The sequence below is a fragment of the Camarhynchus parvulus genome, chromosome 12, assembly GCF_901933205.1.
Source record: "Camarhynchus parvulus chromosome 12, STF_HiC, whole genome shotgun sequence".
Classification (NCBI taxonomy): Eukaryota; Metazoa; Chordata; class Aves; order Passeriformes; family Thraupidae; genus Camarhynchus; species Camarhynchus parvulus.
The window spans coordinates 17,556,951-17,579,275 of record NC_044582.1 but is presented as its reverse complement, the minus strand read 5'-3'; the positions used below and the strand labels follow the sequence as shown (position 1 = coordinate 17,579,275).

The window sequence follows — 22,325 nt, the reverse complement described above, 5'->3', positions numbered from 1 at the left end:
CAGGGAACAATTCCCACCCAATATCCCATTAACCCTCTTCTCTTTCAGCCTGAAGCATTTCCCCTTGTCCTATCACTGATGAAAATCAGGAACTTTTATCCCTACAAGGATCTGTGTCTGAAAAAATAATTGACATTTGCTTTCTGTCCATATAGAGCCAAAGGTAGAATCACCACTAAAGTCACATCAAAATCAGCAAGAGATCCCAGCAGAGTTTGACTCTCACCTCCAGCAGGAATTGCAGGAAACTCCAGCAGAGTTTGGGTAAATCTTCAGAATCTGGAAGGGCACAGCCTCGATGTGCAGCTGTCCCCATTTATTACAAAGACAGAAAGAAGCTGCTTTCCCTCAGAAGGAGCCAAAAAGAAAGGAAAAAAAAAAAAGCTGCCAGGCAAAACCTGGCACATCCCAGAGCAGCCAAATCTGGAGCTCATTAGCTGGGACTCTGCACAGCCCTGGGATGCACCTCCTCGTGCCAGCTGGGAATGTCCAAACTTCCAAATGCTTGTGGTGGGACACTGAAAATCCAAGCAGTGCTGGAGAGAATCTGAGGAAGTCAGAGTTTTCTGCAAGGTCCCCACAAAGCACCTGAATCTGAGTTTTTCAAAGCTCAAATCATCAGAAACACACTCAGCAAAGGAAACCTGGTGCACCTGGTCAGCAAACATGTAGCTAAAAATCTCATTCTTCTCTGAGCCAGAGGACAGAAAAGGTAAAATGAATGGTTCCAGTAAAGGTTGTTTTAGATGTGTTTTAAGAAGAAGAAAGTTCCAGGCACTTGAGAATAAACTCAGATGTCTCAGCTCTGCCCGTCAGCTCTGAGGGGACACCAGGCACAGCTGAGAGATTGAGAAAGCAGGGTTTGTTATGAGATAGAAGAAAAAAAAAAAAAGAAAAAAATCATAACAGCAGCAACAAAACCCACAAAACATCTGGGCTCAGACTGGAATTCAGAAATTCTGCCTTTTGCAGACAAAAATCCTGACCTTACCCCAAGATGTGCAATAACCAAGGCTCGGAGTTGCACAACAGCAAAGAGACCAAGGGAAGGCGGGGAGACACACAGAACCAAAAAACACCAACTCAGCCTTGTGGGGACACCTCACAAACATCTCCCCAAAGTGCTCTGACACCACCACAGCTGCCAGAGCCTGCCCTGCACAGCCTGAACCAGACAACACCTCACACCTGCCCCTTTCTGGTGTCACCCGTCACCAACCCGCCCTGAGACCCCCAAACCAGCCCAGAAATTCCAGACCTTCCTGGGGCAGCCTCTGTGCTCCTCCTCCTCCTCCTCCTCACTGCTCTGGATGGCTTTGGGACCTCTCTTGTCCCCTCATGCTCCTCCTGGGTCGATGGCACCTCCTTTCCTCCAAGATTTCCTGAGCAGCTTCCCCAAGGGATCCTGGCAATTCCAGGGAATTTAATCTGAGCTGCTCTGCAGATGCACTCAGTGGCCATTTAAGCAGTGACTCATTTTTTTTCTGGGAGCCTTTTAAGGAGCTGGGCTGGCACATTTTCAAGGCACATTTCTTAATCCCGAGTTTTGCAATTTGCAGGGTGATACATCCTGGAGCTGGGAATATGGATCAGATGGCAGCAGAGCCACTTTTATAGGGGAAAAATGTTTAGCACCAGATTTTCCTGTATGTGGCACTTGAAAAGGGTGATCCTAAAATATCTGAGCTTGTCCTTCTGCCCTATCTCAATTAATTCCTCTTTTAAAGGGAGTCAGCTGAACTTGGCCAAGAAATGCATAAATTCTATCTTCTGTTACAGCAGAGCAATGATATTTTAAATATTTTTTAAATTAATTCCTTAACTTGGCTCATTTCTGTCTCTGACTCTCAGAGTTATCAGAAACTTTTCCAAATATTTTTATTTGTTTGTTTTGGTGGGGTTTTTTTGCAATTACCAGCATCCTTCCCCTACACCTGCCTTCATTTTCTGGGAGGTTCTGTTAAGGTCAGCTTACCAATACATTTTATGCAGCCAAATCACTGCAAGTAACATCAAACTCTGAGTAATTAGTGTGTAAATAATTAACACTTGAGTAAGATCACTTCCAACAAGCCCATCCTAGGCTATGAAGGTCTCTCACACAATTTCTCTTAGATCATCATGAAATATTTCTACATTTTCATTTTTCCACCCCAAAACTACAAATTACAGAGAGCACCAGGTTCTTTCCTGGATGATCTCAGGATTCACCAGAATTCACCAGAAGACACCAATTTATGGTGTACGGCACCTTTTTTATCAATGGCATTTCCAAAGAGTAAATTGTTTTTGATTATTCTGAATTTTCTAGCAGAAGTCAGTGAGCACCTGCCTGTGCTACGTCACCAAGCTGCTGCTTCTCTGCAACTTCCTGGTGAGATAAACGCCTGCAAGTTCTTTTATCCATCTTTTCAATGGATTGCAGATGGGTGAAAGTGGCAGACTTGGAGACAAAAAAAAACCCAACCCAACTGAGTCAGAGAAATCTGATGATTCATCCAAACCCAAGGGAAGAGGAATGAAAGAGATTTGGTTCCATATCTTGCTGTAAAACAATAAATAAATGTCCACTGCATCCAGGTCAATAATTTGGACAACTCAGCAGGGAACTGCACAACCTCCTGCACAGAAAGAGTCACAAATTAACAATTCCTAATCACTAATTAAGCTAATGCCTTATGTTACACTTCTCAATGAGATGAGGTATGATGGAGTTCTGGAGGGATTAACACCAAAATAAGATTCCAAAAGGAACTCGGGGATGAGCAGCAGCTTGGTCCCTAAGGATCAGGGTTGTGCTCTGATATCAGAGCTCCTACCTGAGCACGTGGAACACCAGATTTATTCTTTCTACATATAAATACACACCTGTGATCTGCAAAGGACACTTAACTCACAGCAAGGTGAAGAATCAGTGGTATTAATTTGATATTTTAGTGTTGAAAATCTCTCTTCTTTGCAGTTCTGCCACTCTGCAGCAAAACAATCACTTGTTTTGCAAATCCCTTCCACACACACACAAAAAATCCCGATTCTTTTAACACACTGATCCTTTCCTGAGGTATTTCTCCCCAAAACAGTGGCACACACTCCTTTGCTGCCCCGTGGCACAATCATCCTCCATCAGCAGCACCCAGACCTTGGTTCTTGCCTCCTGTGGGATCCAGAGGAGGATCTGACCTCCCTCAGACACAGCTCTGAACTCCAGCTCACCTTTCTGTTCAAGATTTTGAACAGAACCAGTGCCACGAGAAACCCAAGCTCAGGTTAATCCTAACACCAGGCAAACTTCTCTCATTGATCCTTAATAATTCCTGCAAGAAGGGAAAATAAAGTTTCAGGGCTGGCCAATGCCAGCAATGCTCAGGGAGTCCAAAGGCTTCATGATGGGAGCTCCAAAAAAACCTGTCAAATGTCCATGTTCCAACCCCTGGCTAAGAAATCCTGTAATGAGGGGCAGCAAGAACTGCTCTTCATTGCAAAGCAAGCAGCAAGCAAAGGTTTTGCCAGTGCTTTCTGAATGGGGCTGTCTTGGAGTTCCACCAGTGCCTTCGCAAGGCTAAAATACAGAAAGATTTGGTAAAGCCACTCCTTGCCAAAAATGCTGGTTTTAAAAGTAAAAATGCCTCTGTTGGCATCTTCAGGGTGATATTATCATTTACTCAGTTCAAGGCTGGGCTTTCAGAGCTTTACTGAAAATGCTGAATTATCCAATCTCTGCCCCAGAGACTGACCCAGCCTCACCCACCAGCCCTGGGGACAGGGCAGCAGCACCCAGAGGTGTTGGGAGACCCCAAAACCACCCCTTTCCCAGGAAGTCACCGACATTCCTGAAAATAAAATCTCCAATATAAACCCTTCAGAGATGAAAATCCTGTGTGATGAGCAGGGGTTTGGCAAAACCTGCACATCTTGACTGGGGGAATAAAGGTTATAATGTTGAAATGGACTGGATTCATGAGAATTGTGGTTTGGGGTTTTTTGGGGTTTTTTTTTGGTTTGTATTTTTTGGGGTTTGTTTTGTTTTGTTTTGTTTGTTTTGTTTTCTTTTGTTTTGTTTTTTGGGTGTTTTTTTGGTTCTTTGGTTTGTTTTTTTGGTTTTTTTTTTTGTTTGTTTGTTTGTTTGTTTTTTGTTTTTTGGGTTTTTGTTGTTGTTGTTGTTGTTTGTTTTTTTCCCTTGGCAAAAGGGGAAAAAAAAAAAGAAATGCTTTTTTCTGGGACAGCCTGTTGAGGAACTGAGGCTCCTGCCGCTTGTCCCAGCTCTCCAAACCCCTCCACCACTGGCAAGCAGGGGAGCTGCAAAAGAAAGAAACTCCAGCCTGTGCTTCCAGTGAGGAAAAAAAAAACCATTTTGCAAATTCTGTTTGAGAGCAGCTGACTGGCAAATCTCAGGGCACTTGCTGGCAGCTCAGGGCTGTGAGTAACCCAGGAGTATCTCCTGCCTGCTGGGGAAGGCAGAGCAGGCACCAGCCCTGCCCTGTATAGGGACTGGGGATGGCAGGCAGGAGGAAACCAAGACAGCCCTTCAGGTTCACAGGTTACAGAATATCTTGTTTTGTAAGAAATTATCCACTTTTAATTACCTGGAGAGGGTTGCTTTCCCTGTTATTTTGTGCTCTAGGGTTATTATTAACTTTTTAACATAAATCTGCATTGTAGAACTGTAAACCCGAGTTGGTTAATGAAAACAACCACCCTGTGGGGGCACAGCAGCTCAACAGATGATCAAAAAGCCTTTTTTGCATCATTAATCTGCAGGATTTCATGAGAGGATTAAGAAAAATAAGGATTTCTCTAACACAGGCATGAAGCATCCTTGAAAATATCAACCCCTTCCCTAAAAACCAGTTTGCCCAGAACAACTGCACGGCAACAAAAAGCCCCTCCAACCCAAAATGAAATCATTAAGCAGCAAGAATTGAGTGGAGAGCTCTGCTTGCCCAGTGGAAGAGGTTTCACAGCCCTGGTGTCCCGTTCATTAATTCCCAAATGAGGGATGACGAGCACAGACAGTGTCCCTTTGTCTCCTGGGACTGTCCCTTTGTCTCCTGGCTCAGTCCCTTGTTAGTGGTGTCCCCTCAGCCCTGTCCCTGTTGTGGGCTGGTGACAGACACCTCGTGGGCAGCTCCAGCCAAGGCCAGAGAGAGCCCTGGACATTCCTCAGCAGCCTCCTCCCAGGGAAAATAAATCCTCAGCCCATGCAGGATCCCCCCAGGATTTCCCTGGGAACCCCCAAATTCAGGGAAAGGAGCCTTTGGGAAAGCTGTGCCTGGTAAATCTGGGAGAGCCACAACAGGACCCAAGTGCTTGAATTCAATGAGGCAACAGCAGTCAGGGCTGCCTCTTCCTAAATGTGTATATGGAAATAAAGAATTCCCTTGGGATGAACTCCTGTGGCTTTGCCCTTCTTGCTAATGAAAATAAATTCCATCCAAACCATTCCAGCCCCTGTCCTGTCTTTACCCTTAGCCCTGTGTAGGGACAGAGGAACAGCTTTTAAAAGTAAAAATGCCTCTGTTGGCATCTTCAGGGTGATATTATCATTTACTCAGTTCCAGGCTGGGCTTTCAGAGCTTTACTGAAAATGCTGAATTATCCAATCTCTGGCCCATCCACGCCCACCAGCCCTGGGGACAGGGCAGCAGCACCCAGAGGTGTTGGGACACCCCAAAATCACCCCTTTCCCAGGAAGTCACCAACATTCCTGAAGATAAAAACTCCAATATAAACCCCAAAAATCCTGTGTGATGAGCAGGAGTTTGACAACTGCACTGAGGGGAGAAGGCACATCAGGCAGGAACTCACTGTCCTGCCTTGGCGTGCTCACACACAACCAAGGATTTTGTTCTAGGCAGGATAAAAAAATGCTAAGCTTGGCATGGAAATGTTAAGAAAAAATTAATTTTTTTTTTCAAATGCAGTAGTGAGGAAATATGCAAAGTCAGAATTCTCCAAGAGACGGAAACCCTATTTGCAGGCAGCCACAGGAGATGGCAGAGCCAAATAAACAGATTAAAACCCACGGGCTGTCGGTACAACGGAGCAACGATCCATCTTAGAGCTGCTCAGGAATAACTTCTGCTGCAGCAATTTATGATGTGGCCTGACAGGAAAGGTTTGGGGGGAACATGTCATTAGCTCAGCAGCATTTAAAGAAAAGCCCCAAGTCATTTGTCACATCTCTGCCAGGGCAGGCTCCGTAAGGAGACAGCAACAGGAGCTGCAGTGACTCCCAATGTCCTGCTGCTGCCAGGGGCTGATCTGGGCAGCCAGGGCACAATCCTGGGAGTCTGCTCAGCCCACAATAATACATATAATATATATAATATATATAATATATATAATATATATAATATATGTAATATATGTATATATAATATATATTATATATATAATATATATAATATATATAATATATATAATATATATAATATATATAATACATATAATATATAATATATAATATGTAATATATAATATATAATATATATTATATATTATATATTATATATTATATATTATGTATTATATAATCTGTTAATTATATATTATAATTAAATAATTATATTTTAATTAAATTATCTTCATTATTCCAGATTGTTTTTCATTTCTCTGACAAAAAACTGGTTTTTATCTTTCTGACAAAATAATTATAATTATAATTATAATTATAATTATAATTATAATTATAATTATATCTATATTATAATATATAATATATATTATATAATATATATAATATATATTATATAATATCGATAATAAGGTCTTTTAAAATATATAAATATATAAATATATAAATATATACATATATACATATATAAATATATAAACATAGAAAATATTATATATATATAAATATTTTATATATTAAATATTTGTATATTAAATATATTATATATTAAATATTTATAAATATTTAATTATAACATATAATTTTATATTATATATTATATAATGCATTATATATTTAATTCATCTATATAATTAATATATATTTTTAATTTATATATATTAATTATTATATATAATAAAATATTTATATTCCCTACTTATTTTGGGCATAACCAAGGGCAAGCTTTAAAATATGGATTTTTTCAGACAGGCAGTGGGACCAAAGGTTGGAAAGGATAAAACCCAAGCGTGAGTCAGCAAGGAGAGGCTGCTGCCAGACACAAGTGGTGTTTGGGGAAATGTTACCAGATGTTAACCACAGGACACAGGAGGTAATTATCCATGTGAGATTCAGCAAACATGGCCTGGAAAGGAGGAGCTTTGCTCACTCCATGAACAGAGAGGGCTGGCAGAGGGACATGGCAGCAATATTCCAACACATGACAGGCTTTAATTAAGAAGGCTCCAATCAGTTGTACTTTGGGAACACCACCAGTGGCTGCCTTAATCTACCGAGAAGGACATTGAGGACAGATAGTATGGAAAGCTGTCTGAGCTTTACAATTAATCATTTTCATACATTATCTCCAAAAAAGCTCCCATTGCTGGGAGCTCCTACAATGACCTTGGCACGACCACCTCTGCTGGAGGCAGGGGTGCACTGGGCTCCAGGGGGCTCAGCTGGCTGACCCCTTAAAATTTGTGTCAGATTTGCATTCTACCCCTTATTTTTTAGTGTCAAAACCCAATAAATAACATCTTATAGAAATGGTATTATCTCCCCTGGAAGAAAATAATTTAATTTGGCACAATGAACAGCTGCAGCACCAGCCTTGGAATATCTTCATTTTCTAATTCATATTGGATACCTCCAAGCCAGATCAACTATGGACAAGAGGTTGTCCATCCCTGGGAGCTCCCAAAGCATCTCTTCCTAAAGGCAGCTTTTTGTCCCAGTGCTCCCAGTTTTCTCTTTTCCAAACAAACACAGTGACATAAAAACAAAAGAGGAAAAGCTCCCTTGTCACACTTCTGACCCTCCTGTGTGCATTGGGGTTTAACATGATCTTCTCCATATTATCCTCAGGGAAAAGCCTTCAGGAGGAAAAGGGTGCCATGCAATAAAATAAAAAACATCACACTTCACTGTGATGTTTGTATTCCATATTCTTACTCATTTTCCTTTATTTTCCATACCTTTGCTTGTCCCATATAGCTTTTTGCAGTAAAGCAAAATTTCAGCATCAAAGCAGAATTTTATACTTCGATTTACTGAAGTAACAGATGAGCTTTGCTGATGCTGAACCTAACTTTGTATTTTTACGTGATTTTATTAACTCGTTTATATAAAACTGGATTACACTCTATTACCAATCTATTTTCTCTGTGTCTACAAGTAGCTGGTAATACAGCAGATAAATCTGAAATAATAGGAATAACAAAAGTACTATTGTGCACAATTATAGCTTGTAGCACCCCAAATCAGACATCATTAGTAACAAATGACAATATTATATAAAAGAAATACCATCTGAAAAGTGATTTTACATGGCATATTAAAGACTTGATGGCTCAGGAGATGGGTAATAGAATAAAAAGCCTTTTATCTCAAGGTCATCAATTCAAATCCAAGTCAGACTGATAGCAACTGAAAGCCATTTGATGAGAGTGCTAATGAGCCCGGCCTCGTTACTGGAAATTTAAGAACACCTCAGCATTTAGCTCCTTGTGCTGCCCTGAGAGCAGAAGTTGGGAGGTTTGGAGGAGCAGATCCAGCCCAGCAGGCAGAGCTGTGCTTCCCTCCCCATCCACTGCCAGCCCCGGGCTGCCCCTGCCCTACTCCAAAATTCAGAATTCACTGCTCACTCTTTATTGTGGGAAGGCTGAAAAAAGTGAGAGGAATAGTGGATTTGTCTTTCCAAACAAGCTGTGGGTCTGCTGGTAGATCAAACCAGCTCTGGGAGAGAAAAGAAACCATGGGAAGGGTTCCACTGATTGATGAATGGAAAAAGATATTTGCTTTTACAAATAAACTTTAGGTTTGCCTATAAATTAAGTCAGACTTTGAAAGATGAAAGAAACAATGGGGAAGAAAAATCCCTAAATTCTGTAAGAATTAAAAATTAAAAGGAGGGTTATACATTTGAGGGAAATCTTCGGTATCAGGTGTTCTGGGAAGTCTGAGAACCTCTCAAGTACCTCAGAAATGGGGAAAGAGAAAAGGGAAATGTGGGAAATTGGGATAAAAATTGGCTGAGTCCTCCAAAAATTGGAGAGACCCCAGGAGAATGCCCCATGGCCTCTGCCTTTATTCCAATAAAATAAAAGGACTCCTCTGTCTCCTTTTTGGACATAAACCTCTGGTGTTTGTGGATTAATTTTCCTAGCAAAAGAGATTGCACTTCCAGCACCCTGAGTGACCACTTCAAATGTGCAGAGGCAACTCTGCTCTGAGCTGTAACAGTTCCAGCATTAGTGGATATCTCACTATTTTATTTGATATCTCACTATTTTCCCAGCGTGGATCCAATGATGCGCCAAAGCAAACCAGTGCAGGGAGAGGAAAGAATCCCTGTGCAAACTCCAGCCACTGCTCAGCTGCTCTGGCACCAGCCAGCAAACAAAGCAGAGCACGTATTGCATGGCTTGACAAGCAAACTCAAAATATTCTCTGATAAAATCCCTGGAATCATTTCCTTTGTTCTGGTATAATACCTGCACAACTCATTGCTGGCTCTGGTATTAACATGATGCAAAGCACTGATAAGAACCCCATTGATGCTGTCCTTTTGATGCTGAATGAGATTTTTATTAAAAAATACCCTTCCAATAAAAGCAACAAAACACTAGAGATGCATTTTCAATTATTTTCAAATTAAAAATAAAAAGCATCCCAGAAGGAATTTGCTTTCATGTCTTTCATAGGCAAAGCTCAGTGCTAAATCAACCCCTACAAATACCTGTTTGCAGTGTAACTGAGGACACAGAGAAGCACCAGTGTAACACAATCATTGTAAATTGAGCAACCTGGGCTGGGGGAAAATATCAATGAGATGATCTTTGAGGCCCCTTCAAACCCAAACCATTCCATGACTCTGTAGGAACAGGGCAAGTGTTCCCCATGATCTCTGGAACTCACAGATTCCTTTTTGAACCTCCCCAGGTCCCTTCCAGCCTCAATTATTTCAAGATTCTGAAAATTAACCACCTCATGGCTCATGTGAACTCCATCTTCAGCAGTGCCTGGGTTTGGAGGAGCAGGTTTGGGTTTCAGGAGTGAATAATGGATTAATTTTAAAGGTACCCAGGTGCCTAAAGATGCATTTTACAACCAGTTGTGTCTCACTATGTCTGGATAATCAATTCCCTTAATTCAATTTCTCCCTGGTGTAATAACCATTAGAAACTCAGCCCTTACCCAGGGGAGACTGCAGAAATCCCCAAACTCTCACTTCTCTGCTGTCTAGAGATGCCCCAGCACCCACAATTCCTCAACTAAACCACTATGGGTGCCTCTTATTTCAGTGCTGAATTCAGTAATTCCTAAATCCTGATGATCTCATATTTATGACAGTGGGAACAAACCCTTCAGATTTATGGAAGCTCCCCAGATGGAATCCTGGAATGGTTTGGGCTGGAAGAACATCAAAGCCCAACTCATCCCAGCCCTGCCATGGCAGGGACACCTCCCACTGTCCCAGGTGCTCCAGCCCCAATGTCCAGCCTGGCCTTGGGCACTGCCAGGGATCCAGGGGCAGCCACAGCTGCTCTGGGCACCTGTGCCAGGGCTGCCCACCCTCACAGAGAGGAATTAATTCCTAATATTTGATCTAAACATACTCTCTGTCAGTTCCATATAAATCCTGTACCCACATCAGCCCAGGATGTTCACCTCTGGTGCAGCTGTGCAGCCCCAGTCCTGGATTGCCAATTTTTCCGCTTCCAAGAGCTCAGGATTTCCCAGTTCTGATGACCTGAGGTTAAAACCAAAACTTCCTCCCCAGCTACAGCACCGCATGGCCCAACTTACTGCAAGTCTATCCAGCAAACTAACTGTCAAAAATTCAGAAATATGGGTTTGAGTGGATTTTGGAGTGTGGAAAAATCCCAAATCCATCAGTTAAGGCCATTAGCTCATGTGACACACCTCACTGAAGTCAATTTTCAAGGATAAGTGTGTGACAAGCTGACTGGAGGAATTCTCCTTTAATGCATTATTAATTCATTTATTATTACAGTTATTATAATCTTTATGCAGGGCACTGAAGTTTAATTTGTTCTCGATGAGCTAATCTTTTTAATGAGCCCTTTCTTCTCCTCAGGATGGGAGCTTCCTCAACCACTTATGTAGCTTTTAAGCAAGTAGAAAATGACAGGACCATGTACCCTCCTCATAAACACAGCCTCACATAGTATGCCCTGAATTTTAAATAAAAATGAACGATTACCAACTTTCCCACTGCCAAATATCTCTTAAAAGGTTTCAGATACAGATTTTAAAAGGTTTCAGAAAAGAAAATATTCACCAATAATGCTCTAAATATAGGGAGTTCATCACACAATCTTAATTACGATTGCTCTCTCTGACAAAGAGGAGAAACGCATTTAAATAAAAAGCCTCTGTGTGAGTAAATGCAGTTATTTGTGGGGCAGCACAGATTAATCCAGTCTGGAGCCCCATCTGAATGGCTCTGGGTTCATCCTCTGGTCACCCAGGGCAAGGAGGTCACGGGGCTGATCCCTGCCCTGGGGAATGGGTTCAGACAGAGAGGAAACGGCACAAAAACACAGACATGGGTGCTTGGAGTTGGGATGCAAAGGGAAAAACACTCCAATTCCAAACACCCACACTGCAGGCACAGCCAGGATCCAGCTCTAAATGCTACAGCACTTTGGAACACCCTTGATATTCAAAAACCACGTGGATGTGGCACTTGGGGACATGGGGACATGGGTGAGTGGTGGCCTCGGCAGTGCTGCAGCACTCAGTCAGATTTGATTTGATGGCCCTAAAGGTCTTTTCCAGCCTCAGTGATTCTGTGATTCCATGCAGGAAGCTGCTCAAGTCTGCACCTGGAATGCTGTGCCTGCATTTCCAGAGCTCATCCCTGGAAATGGAGCTGCTCAGCCCATGGGACACCCTCCCGGAGAGAAGGTTCTGGAGGTGTGCAAGAAGAAACAACACAGATCGGCCCCCAAGAAAAACAGAGTAAATCCTTCAGGAGAAGGTTTGAGGGATAAAAGGTGGGAGAAAGTTTTGGAGGTATGCAAGAAGAAACAACACAGATTGGCCTCCAGGAAAAACAGAATAAATCCTTCAGGAGAAGGTTTGAGGGATAAAAGGTAGAAGGTTCTGAAGGTGTGCAAGAAGAAACAAAAATTGTCCACTAAGAAAACCAGAATAAATCCTTCAAGAGAAGGTTTGGGGGATGAAAGGTAGCAGAAGGTTTTGGAGGTGCGCAAGAAGAAACAACAAATATTGTCCACTAAGAAAAACAGAATAAAACCTTCAGGAGAAGGTTTGGGGGATAAAAGGCAGAAGGTTCTGGAGGTGTGCAAGAAGAAGCTACAGAGATTGTCCACTAAGAAAAACAGAGTAAATCTTTCTTCTTTTTCATTCATACCCAAAAATCAGCTAGCTTTTCATGGTGGCCTTTCCAGCTGGATGGGCTGGAAAGAGGGAAAGTTTATCAGCTAACTCACAAGCACACAAGGAAGTCAGCTTTTCAGGTCAGAGCTGCTCCCACAGTGAGATAAATGAAAACATAACCAGATTTTATGGAGATCTGGACTCACACAGCAGCTGGATCTCACTGCCTGCCTGATTAGCTGGGGTTAATCAGAAATTAGTGAATTATTTTCTACTTGGAACAATTGCTGGTTGTAATGGAAAAAATCCATTTATCAGTGGGTATATGAAAAGAATTTTCAAAAATAATAATCCTTAAACATTTTAAATGCTATTCAGACAAACTACATTTTGTCAATAACTTTATCGTTCTGATTTGTACAGCCCACCAAAGTTCACAAAATTAAATTCAGCAGCAGATGCATAAGAAACCTGCTCTCTACAGTAGTCAAGGTCAGCAAGCAGAACACAAAATCCTAAAAAATGGCAGCTCAAAAGGAAGTTATGGTGTAAATAATTCCCATTATAGGCAAAGCTTTCACCTTGAAGCTCCTGTTAGTAAAAGTCCATGGGAAATGCACACATTGGTAGCCAAGACTCCCTTTTCAGCAGCCACAAACAGAAAGAAAACAGAATTACAGGAGGGTTGGGGTTTTTTTCTTTCTTTTTTCTGAATAGGATTTAAAAATAGTTAAATAAATAGACAGAACCCCCTTGCCAGTGTGATTATTTCCTCCAGGCACATCTCCCTACAGGAAGGGCCCATGGGCACTAAAATCCCGTGGAAACAAACTGTCCTGGAGAAGTCCAAGCCATAAATAACTCCAGGGCTCCAAAGCCTTTTTTTTCCCTGTGAACAGTTGTTGGCAGTGCCATCATGAAGTCCCTGCTCTTCCGCTATTTCTCTTCAACTTTTAGGAAATCCAAGGAAATCCATGCAGCCCCTCCCTGCCCTGTTGGCCACCAGCAGCTGCTGGGGAGCAGAATGGGACACTGACCTTGAAATAATCAGGGTGGAATGATCACAGCGCCTTTTTCTCCAGAACTGAGGGTGTTTTTTTTTTTTTTTTTAAATGTTAAATCACAATTTCCTCACCAATTAGTTGCTACAACAGGATAAAGCCTGGCTTAGGGCTCAGCTCCACACACAATAACAAATGAATGTTTGCTTGAGCTGCAAAAGGAGAAGACAAACAAGCTCCATCTGACCTCGGAGCTGTCGGGCTCTGGAAGCATGTCCACACCCTCCAGGGAATTAAAATCACAGGGAAGCATTCCAGAACCTGCCTACCTGCACAAACGCATACACACACACACACGTTTGTGTTTTTATAAAGAGCTTTTTCCAGACAGAAATGGTATCAAACACGTCCAAAATGGTTACAATGACTTTAACTGTGATCGTTCAGACAGAGAGGCAAATCAAATCGACATCCAAAACATTTAATTAAAATGAAAAATTTGCATTTCTAACCAGTACATGGGGCTGTTTCCTCATCAGTGCATGGTCAGGCTGTAGTTTTACATCTGAATCCTTCTCCCCCACTTTACTGCATCTAGAAATAAAAAAAAGAGTTGTGAGTTGTGTAATGGCATGTCATATGTTCAATTTATCTAAAACCAGCACCTTTATCAGTACAATTCCTTTTTATTTTTTTCCCCCTGTATGCTGAGTTTCTGTCTGATCTCATTCTCCTTGCCCTTCATTTACCTGGAAAAGGAGAAGTTTTTTCCATATTTAAATAACAGAAGCAACATACCCCACGGAATAGAGGAAAAAATGGGCTGAAGTGAGAAGATCTGATTTTTATTCTAAACCTGGATTTGTGGCCTTGGAACAAGGCACTTTTCTGCACATTTCCCCTCTCTGCCTTTCTTGTCTGCTTACATTACAAGCTCTCTGAAGCCTGTTAGGTGTTTATACAGCACCAAACAGATAAGATTCAGCTTTCCTCAGAATCAAAAGATAACACGAACCCAGAAACAATAAATCTTATCAATCACCACCTACGTTATTGCTCTCCTAACATGAAACACGTTTCAAAGTGATTTTCAATAGTTACTTTCCTTTAAAGGGAAAGAAATAAAAACAGCTCGTGGAAGAAAAGTGAATCCAAGAGGAAACAGATCCTTTAATTGTTTGTTTGGGTTTTTTTCCCAATACATTCCACCTGTTTTAACCACATTGCCCAAGAGCTGCATTTCTGTATCTTTACTACAAGGACAGGACACATCTCTGCCATTGACCTCGATATTCCCACCTAGAGCTGGGTCACAGGATGCTCCACAGGGTGCTGGGAGCAGCAAAAGTGTGGAACAGACTTTGGAGCTCGAATCCCACTTCTCCTGCTCTCCCAAATGTTACAACTCACACGGTGCAAGCACCACACCAACTCCTGTGTCACCCAGGAGCAGAAGGAGCACACAAGCACCATTTTGGTCTGGTTTTACCTCTGCGGGTCACCTTCAAAAGTGATTTTCTTTCCAGCCTCTCCATATGAATGACAAGATATTCAAGAGAGACGTCTTGAGGGAGAAGAAGTGATAAAGAGGAATTCAGCTAACCTATTTTATTTCTTGTCACTACTTGATAATCTCTTTATCTGCTCTCATCTCACCAGGTGCACACAGACTTATTTCCCCACGGACAGGGCCAATCCCTCTCCCAAAGTGCCCACGTGCACCTGGACTTCCTTTCCCAGAGTGTTTCAAATTCATATGGCAAAGTGCCCCTGATCTTTTGGGGTAAGCAGAGCCAACTTCAGCACACACAGATGTAAACACATAAAATGCCAGTGCTTTTTGCCACACACACATCTTTAGCCTTTCCGGGAGTTTCTGTGGCCATGGGCACACAGGGAACATTTGTAAGAATCTCCCCATCAACAGAAGTTTGCAGTTTCACTGAAACACACCCCACTAGCACATATATTTTACAGTTTGACCCCTCTGTTGATAAATTATGCTTTTGGTGTGAACAGAAAACCTTTTCTAAAGCTCTGTGGTGATTTAGGAACCCCAGTTCTACTTTCAGCTGCACCTTAATCCTTCTTGACTCCTATTGAGGCTTCAGCTCCGCAATGTTTGCTCTCCTGCTGGCACTGCACTCGGCCTTTCAGAGAGCCTGCACCTCCCCAAAGCAATGTGACTGCAACTCGGAATGCCAAATGCAAATCTCCTCAGGCACAGCCTGTGCCAGCTGGGCACAGCCCAACCGAGCTGTGCCAGCCTGGCCCAGCTTTGCAAGACATGCCTGGGCTGGAAAAGAGAGCAAACCCCAACCCAGCCCCGTGCAGAATCACCAGGGCAGCAAAAAGAGTGGAAAAATCCTTCTGCCACCAACCAGGGCAGAACAGAGGCCATTTTCAGGGTTTCAGTTTGTCCTCAACTCCCTGGATCCAGCCCTGTGACAAGATGCTGTTATTACATCAGGTCCAGACTTCCTGCCATTACCCTGCCCCCTGTTAGCTCTGGATTAAGCCAATTCTCCTGCAATTGATTAAAAGCTCTCCTCCAAATAAAAAAAAAAAAATCTGTTTGTTTAGAGACATGGGAAGGAAAAGAAGAAATTCAGCACTATTTCAACCTGAGATTCTGAGGGAGGAGGGAATGATGATTTGTATCTCTCCCTCCTCCTACTTTTTAATCTCTCTCAGAAATCACAGCAGAGAACAGTAACTCAAATGCTTTATAGCTGAATTCATTTTCATCAGCTGTCTCCTATCTTTACCAGTTGTTTGTCTGCTTCTCCCATTTATACTGTGCAGCTTGGACTTATCGATCTTGTAAGCTTTAAATTACAGCTATCCATGGGAAAAAAATAAAAAAATAAAAAGGCAAGAGGAAAACCACAACAGGAAAAAGCAGGTCTGATGAAGGATTTCTGAAGGGCTGCTCACTTCTGCTAAGAGAAAATCTTAATGGCATTTCCTGGAGAGAAGGTCTGTGGGGCTGAAGTTATTAGTGGACTGTGTGGACAGAGGACAGGCAAAAATAGCTGTCAGATTGAAGGGTTTATATTAAAAATATTTCCAGTGAAAAGTGTAGGAAAACTTGGGGGGAAAAAATACAAGATTTGTACAAGTATCAATCAGCTGATTTATAGCCCTGGGTTTATTAGAACCAGCCAATTCATAGCAGTTCTTGTGGTTTCAGGCTGAGCTTAAACAATAAGAATTCCCTGCTCCCCAAAACCCTGGAAATATTTCCCATGACAAAGGCAGAGCAGGGGCAGAGCTGATTTCTGTGCCCAAGTGCACCCACTGCAGCTCAGAGCCTGCTCAGGGCTCCCTCCAGAATTCTGGGGCTGTCAGAGAATCATGGAATCACAGAATGCTGGAAACAGACCTTAAAATCATCTCATTGCAACGCTCCTTCCACGGGCAGGGACACCTTCCACTGCCTTCCTAAAGAATTCCATGAATCCCCAGGATCCTCCTGCACCCCCAACCCAATATTCCTGCAGGGATCCTGCAACTCCCCAGGGAAGATTTTCCAGTACTTTGCCCAAGACTTTTCTACAACATGAAGGGAAAATTGTGACTCAGAGGCCTCTGTTCCAGGTGTTCCCACCTGGGAAGGGAAAGGGGAAAAGGGAAAGGGGAAAGGAAAAGGGAAGGGGGAAAAGGGAAAGGGGAAAAGGGAAAAGGGGAAAAAGGGAAAGGGGAAAGGGGAAAGGGGAAAAAGGGAAAGGGGAAAGGGAAAGGGGAAAGGGGAAAGGGGAAAGGGAAAAGGGGAAAGGGGAAAAGGGAAAGGGGGAAAGGGGGAAAGGGAAAGGGGGAAGGGAAAGGGGAAAAGAAGAAAGGGGAAAGGGGAGAGGGGAAAAGGGAAAGGGGAAAGGGGAAAAGGGAAAAGGGAAAAGGAAAGACCATCATTCTTCCTGTGGAACAACCAGGCACAGCCAGCTCTGGCCTCCCTGGCTGCAGCAAGTTCCTTAAGTTTAAAATTCAACCCCAGGGTTTATTTCACTGAGGAATAACTGAAACCAGGTCTGTCTTAATGAGGAAACCTGTCTCCAGTCTGCACTGAAAACTCAGCCTGTTGTTGGGTTTTCATGCCTTGAGTACAAGGGAAAAACCTGCACCCTTCCTAACTGGGATTTCTGACTGTCCTAGAAACCTTGTGGCCTGAATCCAAGTGAGCTGCCCTGGTATGGTAAATCTGTTGGGATTTTAAAAAATTAAAATCTAATTTTTCCTCTGTGGGTATGGGCAAAGTGTCTGCATGTCTGGGTTCCTGCAGTAGCATTTTATTGCCCTGATGTTCCGCAAGGACAGTCACTCTGTCTTTCAGTTCCCCAAAGGTCAGAGGAGCTGAAAGTGCCCCAGCGAGGGACTGCAGGTGACAATTCCCTGCACTCAGCTGGTCACTCCTGCCTGGCAGTGTGGCACAGAGAGGCAGCAGGGCACAGAGGTGGTTTCAGGCTGAATTTAAACAAGAAAAATTCACTGCTCCCCAAAACCCACTGGAAATATTTCCCATGACAAAGAGCAGGGGCAGAGCTGATCTGTGTGCCCAAGGGCACCCACTGCAGCTCAGAGCCTGCTCAGGGGCTCCCTCCAGAATTCTGGGGCTGTCAGAGATCCCTGATCCCCGTGTCCAGCTGGGGCTGCTCGGTGTCTGAGCATCACCCCCTGCCCCTGGCCATGCCACAGATGGCACCAGCAGCTTCCCAGGCTCCTGCACCTCCAGCTGGCACAGGAGGAGCAAACAAAGAGGGATGAGCAGTCCCTGCTGCAATGTGACCTTCACATTACACCCATGCATTGCTCCTCGACAGACACACACGAATGACAAAGGCAGAACCTGCCAGTCAGCCTCAGATAATGCTCTGGAAATGACAAATAAATATTTAAATATCACTTGAGCTGTGCCTGCTGCAGATCCCTGCAGAACAGAGGAAGGTAATTCACAGATTTGTCCTGGAGGACTTGAGAAAGAAGAGTGGCATCAAAGGAGGGAATTCTGGCCAGGATGGAGCTCTGGCACTGCTCTGGCTGCTCCTGAAGCCAACCTGCTCCCCCAGCACTGCTCTCACATCAAACCTGCCTTGACTCTGCTCTCAGGGCACTCCACCAAGGCTGATCCTATTTCAGGGACCTGTGGGTGGCAAAGGGAGGAAAGGACCCAAATCTCAGCACTCAGGGCTGGGCACTGTCCCCATCCATTGTCCCCATGAGCGCCACCAGTGAGGCATGAGCTGCCCTCGTGCATGTTAACAGCTGAAGGGTTTTCAAGGAGGAGGTTCTGTCAAGCAATAAAAAGATGCTTTAACCAGCTTGGAAAATAGCACAGGGTGAAGTGGATAAACTTTCCCAGCAAAAGGTCAAGGTCCTTACAGCTTATGGATGCCACAGCAATGCAAATGTGCTAAGGGGAGCATTTACAGTGATGTCTGACTAACAGCAAGTACATTAAATTAATACAGGCTGAGAAAAACAACAAGAGAAAAAAAGAAACTCTTTAATAAAGAAATAAACATCCTTGATGTAATTTTACCCATGTGCATTTTGAACACAACCAGCAAAGATGCAGTGTGCTGAGAAGAGTCAGCGCAAGCATTTTTCTGTTCCTTAAATGATATGATTATTTTCTTTTTAGCAACAGTAGGAGATATTAATTGTACAGGAATAAAATTAAGAAGTCTGGTTTAGTAGACATGCTTTGCCCATACTTCAACTTTTCCCACCAGGAAAATGAAATTAATAAAAACATGTTTGTACTCTGTGGGACATATAGAATAAGGTGGCTCATAATTACTCCAAGCTCAGTGCTCCAAGTTGCTCAAACAACTGTTTATTTATTACTGGAATATGAAGAATATGAAGAGAGCCTTGCAATACTAATCACAGCTGTCTGGGCCCCCACATGATGCTGGCTGACAATTGCTGTGATTCACTGCACCAGTAAAAGAAGGCAGCCATGAACACATTTTTGTAAATCAAGTCTGTTGGGCCAGATTTGGGTCCTCGACTGCTCGGGCATAAGAAATGTAATAGCTCTTTGCCAGTACATAATTCAGGTGCTGAGCTTAATAATATGGATATGTGGCATTAAAAGCTGTTAAAATAGTTACCAGGAGAAAATCGCCTTGGCTCCAGCACCCGGGCAAAGGCTCGTTGCTGCACAGTCTCTCTCTGAGCCTTGTCATTACCCAGCCACAGCAGAGCCATTTTTTCCCTTAAGAAAATGTCAAGGTCTGTGCAGAATCACCCAGGTTTCATGTTCACACCTCCAGTGAGTGCTCAGCAGTTAAACCCCGTGCCACGACATGAACGAGTTGAGTTTAAATTTACAGAGCACACCAGGTGTTCTTATTGCCCCTTGAGGGCACCTGGGACTGGGGCAGAATCACCTCTGTCAGTGTTCCCCTGCTGGCTCGATAAATCCTGAGAGTCCATAAAAGTCAGCGAGCAAAACCGACAGCACCAGCAGCCCTGCCAGCAGTTTGGGGTAAAACTCGGCGCGTTCAGCACCTGCCCATTAGTCAGAATGATTCTGCATTTAATGGCCCCGAGGTTCAGGCAGCGCTCACACTGGTTTTAACAACCTCCTAGTGCTCAAAGCTGCGTTACTTTGAGCTCCTCACCATGGAGGATGTGCAAACCCGACAGCACGTGGGCTGAAAAAAGGATTTCCCCAAGCGAAGGCAGCATCCTGAGTGTTTGCACAGCAGCTGAGAAATAGCCAGCATTTTCCAGGAGACCCTTGGAAGCTTAGCACAATATTGGGGTTTCAGGAATGAAAGCAGCCAGAAAACTTTGCCCTGTATTTTTGAAGATATACTAATTTTTCAGCTATTCACACCCAAAGTTATTGTCATTCTCAGGCACAATGGAGCAACTCTCAGCACAGAGAAACAGAATCCCCAAAAGATTTGGGTTGGAAGGGACCTTAAAGCCAATCCAGCCCCACCCTGCCATGGCAGGGACACCTTCCACCATCCCAGGATGCTCCAGCCCCAATGTCCAGCCTGGCCTTGGGCACTGCCAGGGATCCAGGGGCAGCCACAGCCTCCCTGCCCTCACAGGGAGGAATTAATTCCCAATATCCCATCTAAACCTTCTCTCAGTTTGACGTTCTTCAACTCAAATAATCAGTGTAGGCTTTTGAAGTTAAAATTTTTTTACCCCACCCGACAAACCATTTCCTTATGTTTCCTGGTTAAAAATTGTATGCAAATAGAACTGAGGATGTTTTTTTCACTCTACAAATCATAAGTCAATGTCATACAAGCTGTCATGAGCATGAACTCTGAAAGATCACAAGGACCTAACCCATGGCATTGAGTTAAAATAACAGGCAAAGAAGTTTGAAAGTTTTTTAAATGATCTGTTTTCTGCTGCCCTTTTCATAACAGATTTAGAGCACAGTTTTAATGAAGGATGATTTTTTTTCCTGTTATAAAGATAGTTCACTGTTAAACTATAATTTTCACTTTTCTTTTCCCCCAGGAAATGCCCTTTAAATGCACTTGAAAATTGTCCAATATTGAAATTGGAAATTGAACCCTATAATATGTGATTCTGTGCTGAGATTGCTAATGATCACACAAACTAATAAGTAACTTATTTGGCATCTAAAATGATAAGCAAATGACGAAAGAAGCGAATTAAAAGATTTCTACACCAACTGGCAAATAATTTACAGACTAAAAAATCCTCTACAGACAGACATAAAAAAGGGAATGACTTTCAAGCAGAAGGAAAAAATGAAGTCTATAGTCTGAAGTTGCTCATTATCCCTCATTTGTTCAATTCTTATCTTGATTTGGTCATCAACTCCCTGCTTGCTTGTTAAGATGGTCAAGCCATGCAAACAAAGTGATATTTGTTCCCATAACAACATTGAACCCTTATATAGCATTTTTCATCATCAAATCTCCGAGCCTTCTGCGAAGAAGGAGAGCTTTGTTATTCATCCCCAATCCAGATAAGGAAATTACAGCAGTGGGATAATTGCAGAGCCAGAAATAAAACTTCCGAGTCCCAGCTAATGGCCCAAGTAGCAGCACAGGGCATTTGATTAACACAGGAGACAGCCGAGGTCAAGATGGGCAATTTGAGCATCCCAACTTGTGCACTGCTGAAAGCACAAGGAGGAAAGTGCAACTGAAAAAAAGTCATCAATTCAAGGAGTGCTTTACACTGGCACTCCAGGCTTCAAGTGTGCTGTTAACTCCTTCTGCCCACAGACATGCACCAAGACATCACACCAACAATCCCTCGGCAAGAAAGGTCATCAAGAAAATGACTAATTTATTATGGTACTCCAAGTACTTGGAGCCCAATAGGATTTTTTTTTCTACTAGAAAAAAATACAGGTTTCTGCTGGAAAAGGAATTGTATAGGAGTAAATGGAGTTTAAAACAATGCCAAGACAACAGAATTTTCCTCAGAAGAGATTACTGAGTCAGAACTATTTCTCAGGGATGTTATGCTGTGAAACAGGGTTGTTGGGAGTAAATTCTTGGAGGCCAGAGTGAGAGGCCATCAAGGAGGGGGGTTTGCTGCCCATCACCCAGTTAAGAACTGGAAGTGGATAAAACTTGAGTCAGCCTTCACCAAATGTGCCCACAGGCGACTGAAATCTCCTGACAACACTGAAATTCAGGGAGCAGTTTGGCTTGCTCGAGGAGGTGAGTGTTGCAAGGCCATGGTGGCTGCCCTGGGGGCAGAAGGGCACAGGAAAGCTCCCTGATCCTCATGGAAAACCTTCTCAAAGTACGAGAACAACCCACCCCAGTGAGTGGGAAGCAGAGCAGACGTGGCAGAAGGCTGGCTTGGCTGGACATGGGATCCCT

The 22,325-nt window shown here is 43.1% G+C and overlaps 1 protein-coding gene across 7 annotated transcripts in view; it reads right to left on the bottom strand.

Annotated features, from left to right (window-relative positions):
• Positions 1-22,325, bottom strand: part of CHL1 (cell adhesion molecule L1 like) — a 129,609-nt gene that overhangs the window by 83,212 nt on the left and 24,072 nt on the right. For all 7 annotated transcript variants that reach the window (XM_030956549.1, XM_030956548.1, XM_030956551.1 and 4 more), the window contains exon 2: positions 13,998-14,079. The gene's annotated coding sequence lies outside the window, so the exon portion shown is untranslated. The remainder of the gene's footprint in view (positions 1-13,997; positions 14,080-22,325) is intronic.